This window comes from Zea mays, chromosome 3 (assembly GCF_902167145.1).
Source record: "Zea mays cultivar B73 chromosome 3, Zm-B73-REFERENCE-NAM-5.0, whole genome shotgun sequence".
NCBI lineage: Eukaryota > Viridiplantae > Streptophyta > Magnoliopsida > Poales > Poaceae > Zea > Zea mays.
In genome coordinates this window covers 94,421,589-94,429,450 of record NC_050098.1, presented here as the reverse complement: position 1 = coordinate 94,429,450, position 7,862 = coordinate 94,421,589, and the positions used below count along the sequence as shown (strand labels likewise).

The following is a 7,862-nucleotide window of genomic DNA, read 5'->3' as shown; positions in this document are numbered from 1 at the left end:
CTGAGAAATGGCCATGTTGACTAACTCATTGTAGTTGTTGGCCCTGACTGTGTTGAGACGGTCGTGTAGCTTAGTACTGAGGCCCCTCCTGAACCTGACCCTCTTCTTCTCATCTGTGTCAACATGATAGCCTGCGTACTGACACAGGTCATTGAAGGCCTGAGTGTACTGCAACATAGTACAATTCCCCTGAGTAAGTGCCAGAAACTCATTGAGCTTGCGGTCCATGATGCCTGCTGGTATGTGATACCCTCTGAATGCTGCCTTGAACTCTCCCCATTCCACCATGTGGTCAACTGGCTGCATAGCGAGGAAGTGGTCCTACCATGTTCGCGCGGGTCCGCGAAGCTGCTGGGTGGCAAAACGAACCTTGGCCACATCTGAATAAACTCCATTAAGCAGTGGGAATTTGGATTCCACCACTCTGAGCCACACATCAGCATCAAGTGGATCCTCTGCCCGAGTGAACAATGGCGGCTGGGTGCTGAGGAATTCCTGATAAGTGGCCGCTGCTGGGGGACGCTGATGGTGATCACCACCACCATAGTGCTGAGGTGGTGGCTGACGCTGAGCCAACTGTCGCAGAATCTCATTCAGCTGAGCCATCAGTTCTTGCATGGTAGGAGGCGGCGGTGGTGGTGGAGGAATGCGCTCATTCTGTCCACGGCGCGCTCTTCCTGCCATCTGAAAATTTAGGATGCTATCAATATCATACTTTTGACATCAGGTTTCATACATGGTAAAAGATTTGAAAGGACAAGGTTTGTAAAACGCCAAACATTTCCTTGCAATTTTTCATAAAAGATACCACATGACATAAATCTTTCCTCATAACTTAAAGTTGACACCATCCATCATTCATAGATCCAAAAGAGTTTTCTAATGGTTACAGCAGTGCTCAAAAGACTCAACTCTCCCTAGCCTAGTACCCCAAAGGTGCAAAAGCTAAGCTAGTTTTGAGGAGTTCTACTGCCGCACACTTCCATCCAAATTTCTGAGACCTAATGGGCAAACGAGGCAACACTAGACTCGGGGGAAGGTGGTCTCCCTGAGCCAGCTGTGTCCAAGCTGGATGCAGGCTCCGGCTCCTCTCCTCCCTCGATGTCAACATCCTCGTCGGCCCCTTCGGCCTCCATGTCTTGAATTTCCTGATGATGCATATCCAGGTGCTGGTTGGCTTCCTCAAGTTGCTGCTGAGTGTTTAGGAGCTGATCCTCGAGAACCTCAATGGTGTTCTCCCTGGCCCCTACTTGCTCCTCAAGCTCTTGGATCTGGGTGGCCATCTGCTCCACCTGGAGGTCTTTCTCCACCAGCTCAGTGGACAAGTCTACCACCAGGTCCTCCCTGTTATCCAGGGTGATCTTGGTAGCCTCCACCAGACCCATCAGCTGAGACATTGCCTCACCTCGCATCGCTTGCAGACGGTACATGGCATTCATGCATCGCACCGTCAGGTGAGCAGTCTACCCTGGGTAAAGAGCCCACACATCCTTGGCATGCTCCACTCGATCCTTCCACATTGGGTCGTCCTCCTTTTCAGCGGGGAACAAGCCAATGGGATGAGTGGACAGCTCCAAGGGGTGAAAACCACAAAAGGTCGTCAGCCCGTGGAGAGCAATAGTCTCAATAGTGTCTTCAGCCCGGTATCCGAAAGACTCGGAGTCCAACGAACGCCAGCCCGGCTACAAGGGATGAGGCTCCAAGGTCATCCTCACCCTACAGCGGGGTACCCGGTGCTCCTCGAACAACTGCACCGTGTACTAGGGAGGCGTCGTATAACCGGCTCCCTGCAGCACCTCCCACAAAATGCGGGGAAAACCCTCTCGTGCAAGTCCGTCCGTGTGGGAATGTGCGTTCCCTCCTTCCGAGGATTCGTGAGAAGTCATATGTGTAAGGGTAAGCGTAAGTGAAAAAGAAAAAGAATTACAAAAATAAAGGGAATCAGTGCTTGGCTTTTCTAAGGTTATGTTGAGGTCTTGGAGTATACTTAATCTTTTATTATCATGCCTCATAGCTTTTAAAGTTCTTGACCACTTACCAAGTAGTTTGAATAAAATGATGCATGCATGCTCGTCCTAAACGACCTCACATCAACCTATAGGGAATAGAGAAATCCCCATCCCATATAGTAGCCTGTAGGCACTACAAGAAACTGATAAATGTTCGTGGGTAAAATTAAGAACGTGAGTACCCACGTTCTTACTTGAGTTAAGTTCATGGGTTATGTTAAGAACGTGGGTACCCATGTTCTTAAGTTAAGTTCGTGGGCCCTAAAAAAACCGTCGAACTTAACGTGTTAGAAACGTGGGTACCCACGTTCTTAACTTAAGTACGTCGGGCTGGTGCATACCGTCGAACTTAATCCTAGACCTAAATCCAAAAATCCCACACGCAGCGCTCTCTCTCTCACCCCCTGTCTCATCCCGCCCACACACGCGCTCCTCTAACCTAGCGCCAGGCCGAGCCGCCATGGGGCAGTGCTACGCGAGGAACGTGCACGGCGTCGACGCGGACGACGGTGGCATGGAGGCGACCACCATCATGGTCTCAGCGGCAGGCGGGCCGGAGGATGCGGGGTCAGTAGGGGGAGGGCAAGGAGGCGAAGGGAGGCGGAGCGCGCGGCCGTCGCCGGCCGGGAAGCCGCGCGGGGGCAGGGCCGGGGCGACTCCGGAGCGGTTGTCGACGGCGGGTAGCCCCTGGACGGGGAGCCCACTCGACCTCCCCGACGGCATCGCGCCGTCGCCCGCGACCTCGGTGTCCACGCCGCGCCGGTTCTTCCGCCGCCCCTTCGCGCCGCCTTCCCCGGCCAAGCACATCAAGGCGTCCCTCGCGCGCCGGCTCGACCATCGCTCGCCGCCCTCCGCGTCGCAGGTTCCCAGGCCGCCTGTCGAGGTCCCGATCCCGGAGCAAGGGGCCAGCGGCGCTGGGGAGGTGGAGCGGGAGCTTGACAAGAGCTTCGGCTACGACCGCCACTTCGCCGCCAAGTACGAGCTGGGGAAGGAGGTGGGCCGCGGCCATTTCGGCCACACCTGCCTCGCGTGCCCCTGCAAGGGAGACATGAGAGGCCAGGTCATGGCTGTCAAGGTCATCTCCACAGGTGTTGCAATCATAAGTTCATGATTTGCTTCTTGGCTGACTTGCAGGGTGATCAGTTTTTTTTTCCGATGGTATTGGCATTGGCATTGGCATTTCCCCGCAGGGTTAGAAGTACATTGTAGAGATCTTGTTTCAGTAATGCCACATTTAATAATGTGCCCATTTTCATGATCTGAGTGTTCAACTGTTCATCCATCTATCACCTGTTTCTTGCTTTTTTGTTCTTTCTGTAAGCTATCATGGCATAGTAGTTTATGCAGCTGTAGATCACTAGCTTGGCAGCGACAGAGTTCCTTGTGAGACCTCAGAGAACCTGTTCCCGTGTATCTCCATCATATTGTTGTTCCTTCCATGAGTTTAGGTATCCCTTGGTCCATTCTGCATCATTTTATTATATGATCATAAGTAGAAGAAACAGGGAAAAGTGTAGGAACTAAAGAAATGTCTCTTAGATTCTTGGTGCCAAAGCTGAGGACATGTTGATATTGGGGACTGCTTTCCACTGACATTGTTCTAATTGTTGAATGATTTAATTTGGATCTCAGTTTTACTTGGCATCTAAAATGTCTGTGCAGCAAGTTGTCGAGAAAACCTAGTGTACGATAGGCGACATAGAAGAATTCTACGTGCATGGGTGCATTGATGTTTTCATGCATGTATATTGTCGTTTTTTGAGCGATACAACATTAATTAATTAATGACTATTTTGGCCTGCTGTAATTTTCGTTTGTGCTACTGAAATTATTTGAGCAGGAGATGTATTTATTGAATCTATTCTGTTTCTTCCTTCTATATAGTTCTTTATTTGAATTGCGTGCAATTTTATTCCTTGTTACAACATACAGACATATATGGTATATACTTTTTGAGGCTAGAAGCTAACAGATGCTCAAGGGATCCTTTCAATTAAGATTAAGGTTTCTCTTAGACAACCCATCAGTTAGCGCTAAATTCACTTTCCTAGCACCTAGCTCACTGCACCAGGGAAAAATATATCTTGATCTAGATTTTATATTTAGTTTGCAAAATTCACCTCATTCCTTTGTTTTTCTCTTGCAGATGACAACGACAATATCTATTGAGGATGTGCGCAAAGAGGTGAAAATTTTGAAGGCGTTATCTGGACATTCCAATCTTGTCAAGTTTTATGATGCTTGTGAGGACGCCCTTAATGTCTACATAATCATGGAGTACGTTTTCTTCCTTGCCTTTGCATAATATTGATCTATGTAAAAATTGTGAATATTGCATGTGTTGTTTATCTTGAAATAGCATGTATGATAGTGCTCAAAAGTCACATTGTCTACCTTAGGGTTGATGTTCTCTTGCAACACATTAACATTATATATGGAAAGACTTGCTAACTGTTACTATAGTCCGTCTCTTTCTAGCTAGATTAATGGGAAGTTACATGATAACTGATATTTTCCTTCACCTCTATTGATCAGGCTTTGTGAAGGTGGAGAACTATTGGATAGAATCTTGTCCAGGTATTACATTTTCTTGAGAAATCATTTTGCGAACACCACTACAAGGTGTAGCTTTGTTACAGTACTGTCTATTTTTTGCAGAGGTGGAAGATACAATGAAGGGGATGCAAAAATTATTGTTGAACAGATATTAAAAGTAGTTGCCTTTTGCCATCTTCAGGGTGTTGTTCACCGTGATCTGAAGCCAGAGGTATGTGGACTCTGTTAAGTATAGTGTATCGCAAAATATGATTTGTCGTGGCGAAAAAACTGTAGTATATTCCTTCTGATAAATCCACCCTTGGATGTTTTTAACAGAATTTCCTATTCAGCACTAGGGAAGATGTAAAAACCATTCTTATTCAACATTTTACATTGTTCACACAAATAAAGGCTTCTCTAACTCCCCCCTGAACTAAATAGCATTTGGTAGTAACCAGGAGCTTCACAGTGCTCGATCTTCATTTGAGCATCAGCCTAGAAGTATGTTCGCTTCACTGTTTTTTTTCGAACACACAGGAAACCTGTGTACCCTTATATTAAGAGAAAGGGGGTTTAGAAACCCTGGGAACAACACACACCAGTTGTCCTGTGTTCATTGTTTCCTATCATATGGTTTGCGGATTGTGGGTATAAATCTGAATAGTACTCTGTTCATTGTCTTCCAACACAACATTCTTTTCTTTTGTTATCCAACTCTGTATAAACTTCGAGTATCTTCTCTGTTGTCTGTTCCAGTCATGTTGACGAGGGTGATCAGGGGGTAAATGCCACACAGTGGCTGCATAACGAACCTGTACTTGTTACTGTAAGTGGTGATAGCAGGTGAGTAACTAGCCCAATGATGTACACATTCTGTCATCAATCAATCTGCATTTAAGTTATGAAAAATGCTTAACTAATTTACTATGCTTTTAGTGTTGGAATGTGGGACGTTACTTTAGGTCAACCTTGTGTCAGACATATCGTTGCCCATACTCGATGTGCTAATGCGGTGAGCCTATATTGTGATATTCTACCTGTGGCACCCTTCAGCTTACCTCTTCTGATATTGATTTTCATTGTATAAATTCCAGGTTGCTGTGGCCCCTAATGACAAATACCTCTGCACAGGAGGAAGCGATCAGAAAGTACCCTTCAGCTTACCTCTTCTGATATTGATTTTCATTGTATAAATTCCAGGTTGCTGTGGCCCCTAATGACAAATACCTCTGCATAGGAGGAAGCGATCAGAAAGTTGTGAGTTGCTTATTTGTCCTTTTAGTTTCTTATGTGGCTTATGTTATGTCGTACTGGAAAAGGTATGTTTGGATTGTTTTGTTGGTTAACAACTGAAATCAGTAGAAATGCAATACATCTTATTGATGTAGTTATTTTTTTCTCAAACACGTAGGAGAGTTGTGTATCTTTATATTATAGAGAGAGAGAAAAGGGATATAAACCTATACAAGGCAACTGGTAACCTTTATGCCTCAACTATGAGACAACAGAAGGTTGCAAGGAAAAAAATACTACACAGCACTCAAACCCTTTTTACAAGGAAGAAAGTCGCGACCTTTCTAGCCTCTACATGACAAAAAAATAGCTCCTGAAGTTTTTGAGCATCAGTGAAGCACTAAGACTCAGCCTTAGTTTCTCTTTGAAGGAATGCTGTTGCTGTGCCTTTACTAGGGAAGGGCCGCAACTGTCAAAAATTCCTGTTTTCCTGTGAAGCCATGAGGCCCATGCTCCCAGGATCACCATACTGTCCAAACCTTTTCTTTGGGTAGCTTGGCTAGTGGTTACATGAAATGGGCATGGTTTAAAAATACTATTGGCATACTTGTATTCATTATCCATATGTATGGTTCTTGCCTTGATGTGCATAACTGACTAATGTGGCCCTTGAAGAGGGAGTTATTGTAACTGATGTATGATATTATTTCCATTTATGGCTTTGGGCAGAACCACGAGTGTTTGCTTTGTTTTTATGTTTAGCTGGTCCTCTCATTGACTATTGGCTTGGTAGGTTTTATATCATAACAGAAGTGGGCGTACACATCTTAATTGGCGTCTTTCACATCCTCTGCAAGGAAATGATTGATATGCTGCCAGAAATCATAGAATTGTTCCGCTAACATGGTAAATCACATTTCCTTTCTGTGACTTTGATTTGGTGATCTCTGTTAGTACTTCAGCACTGTAACAACTAAAAATACATTTTTAGTGAATCATACATCAATAAATATATGAATATGGTATAAACTGCATGCGAACATACTTCTCTTCACTTTTCTAATAGCTTAAGGGGTTGTTGCAACTTCACGTTAGGTAGACTTCTGTTTTATCCTCATTGGAGATTGAACAGCTTATGTTATTTCCCAACACACCCTACATACCTTTGTTCCTAACTCTTTTTGTGTGCATATCTTTTTTCAGCAGGGAAGTTCTCTAAGGCAGGCAGTTGAACTTTGGCAGAAACTTGGTTGCTCCAGATGGATGTGGAGCCAGGACTCGTATTGAAGCTTCTGCTTGATGGATGGCTGAAGCTTGTGTTGGCCTTGACATTATTGAATTCTCATGCCTCTTTACAAGTAGAGTCTGTATCTTTTTGTTCTCCTATAAAGAAATGTTCATGAAATCAATGTCATTCTGACTTTTAGTAGGTCTCTATTCTTAGATTCTGTTTGGATAAGGGGGATGGAATCCAAATCCTTAGGATTTAGTTCAACTTTGAACTAAATTTCTAGAGCAACCCCCTTATTTGAGCACCCATGTATGTGCCAGATTATGTGATTCCCTGTACCATCAACCAGTTGACTAATAAATACTCTATATTTCTATATTATATGTGATATTCTGTGTTGCGTGTGATTTTATGTTTGTCTAATTTTTCATTTCTGTAATTTTTATTTTTTTTCTAGAAAAGGGATAAGAACGTGGGTACCCACGTTCTTAAAGTTAAGAACGTGGGTACCGTCGAACTTAATGTGCAGCCCACGCAGACCCACGCAGGCCACATAAGTTCGACGGCCACGCGTCCCCGTCGAACTTAACAGTAAGAACGTGGGTACCGTCGAACTTACTTCTCTAAATTCGACGGTCCCCGTCGAACTTAAAAACGCACGTTCTTAATGTTAAGTTCGACGGTACCCACGTTCTTAATGTTAAGTTCGACGGTACCCACGTTCTTAAAGTTAAGAACGTGGGGGCCGTCGAACTTACTTCTCTAAGTTCGTCCAAAAATCGCCGTCGGCTATATTCGTCGGTACACCCACGTTCTTACGGTAAGTTCGACGGCTTATTACATTAAGTTCG

The 7,862-nt window shown here is 44.9% G+C and overlaps 2 long non-coding RNA genes across 2 annotated transcripts; both read left to right on the top strand.

Annotated features, from left to right (window-relative positions):
* The first annotated feature begins 4,544 nt into the window (after positions 1-4,544).
* Positions 4,545-4,908, top strand: LOC103650401 (uncharacterized). Its single transcript, XR_002268379.1, has 3 exons — positions 4,545-4,586; positions 4,668-4,776; positions 4,884-4,908. It is a non-coding gene; the product is annotated as an uncharacterized lncRNA (long non-coding RNA).
* Positions 4,909-5,444: 536 nt separating this feature from the next.
* On the top strand, positions 5,445-7,377 carry LOC103650402 (uncharacterized). The gene is made up of 4 exons (XR_564131.3): positions 5,445-5,559; positions 5,642-5,804; positions 6,574-6,686; positions 6,984-7,377. It is a non-coding gene; the product is annotated as an uncharacterized lncRNA (long non-coding RNA).
* Positions 7,378-7,862: the final 485 nt, after the last annotated feature.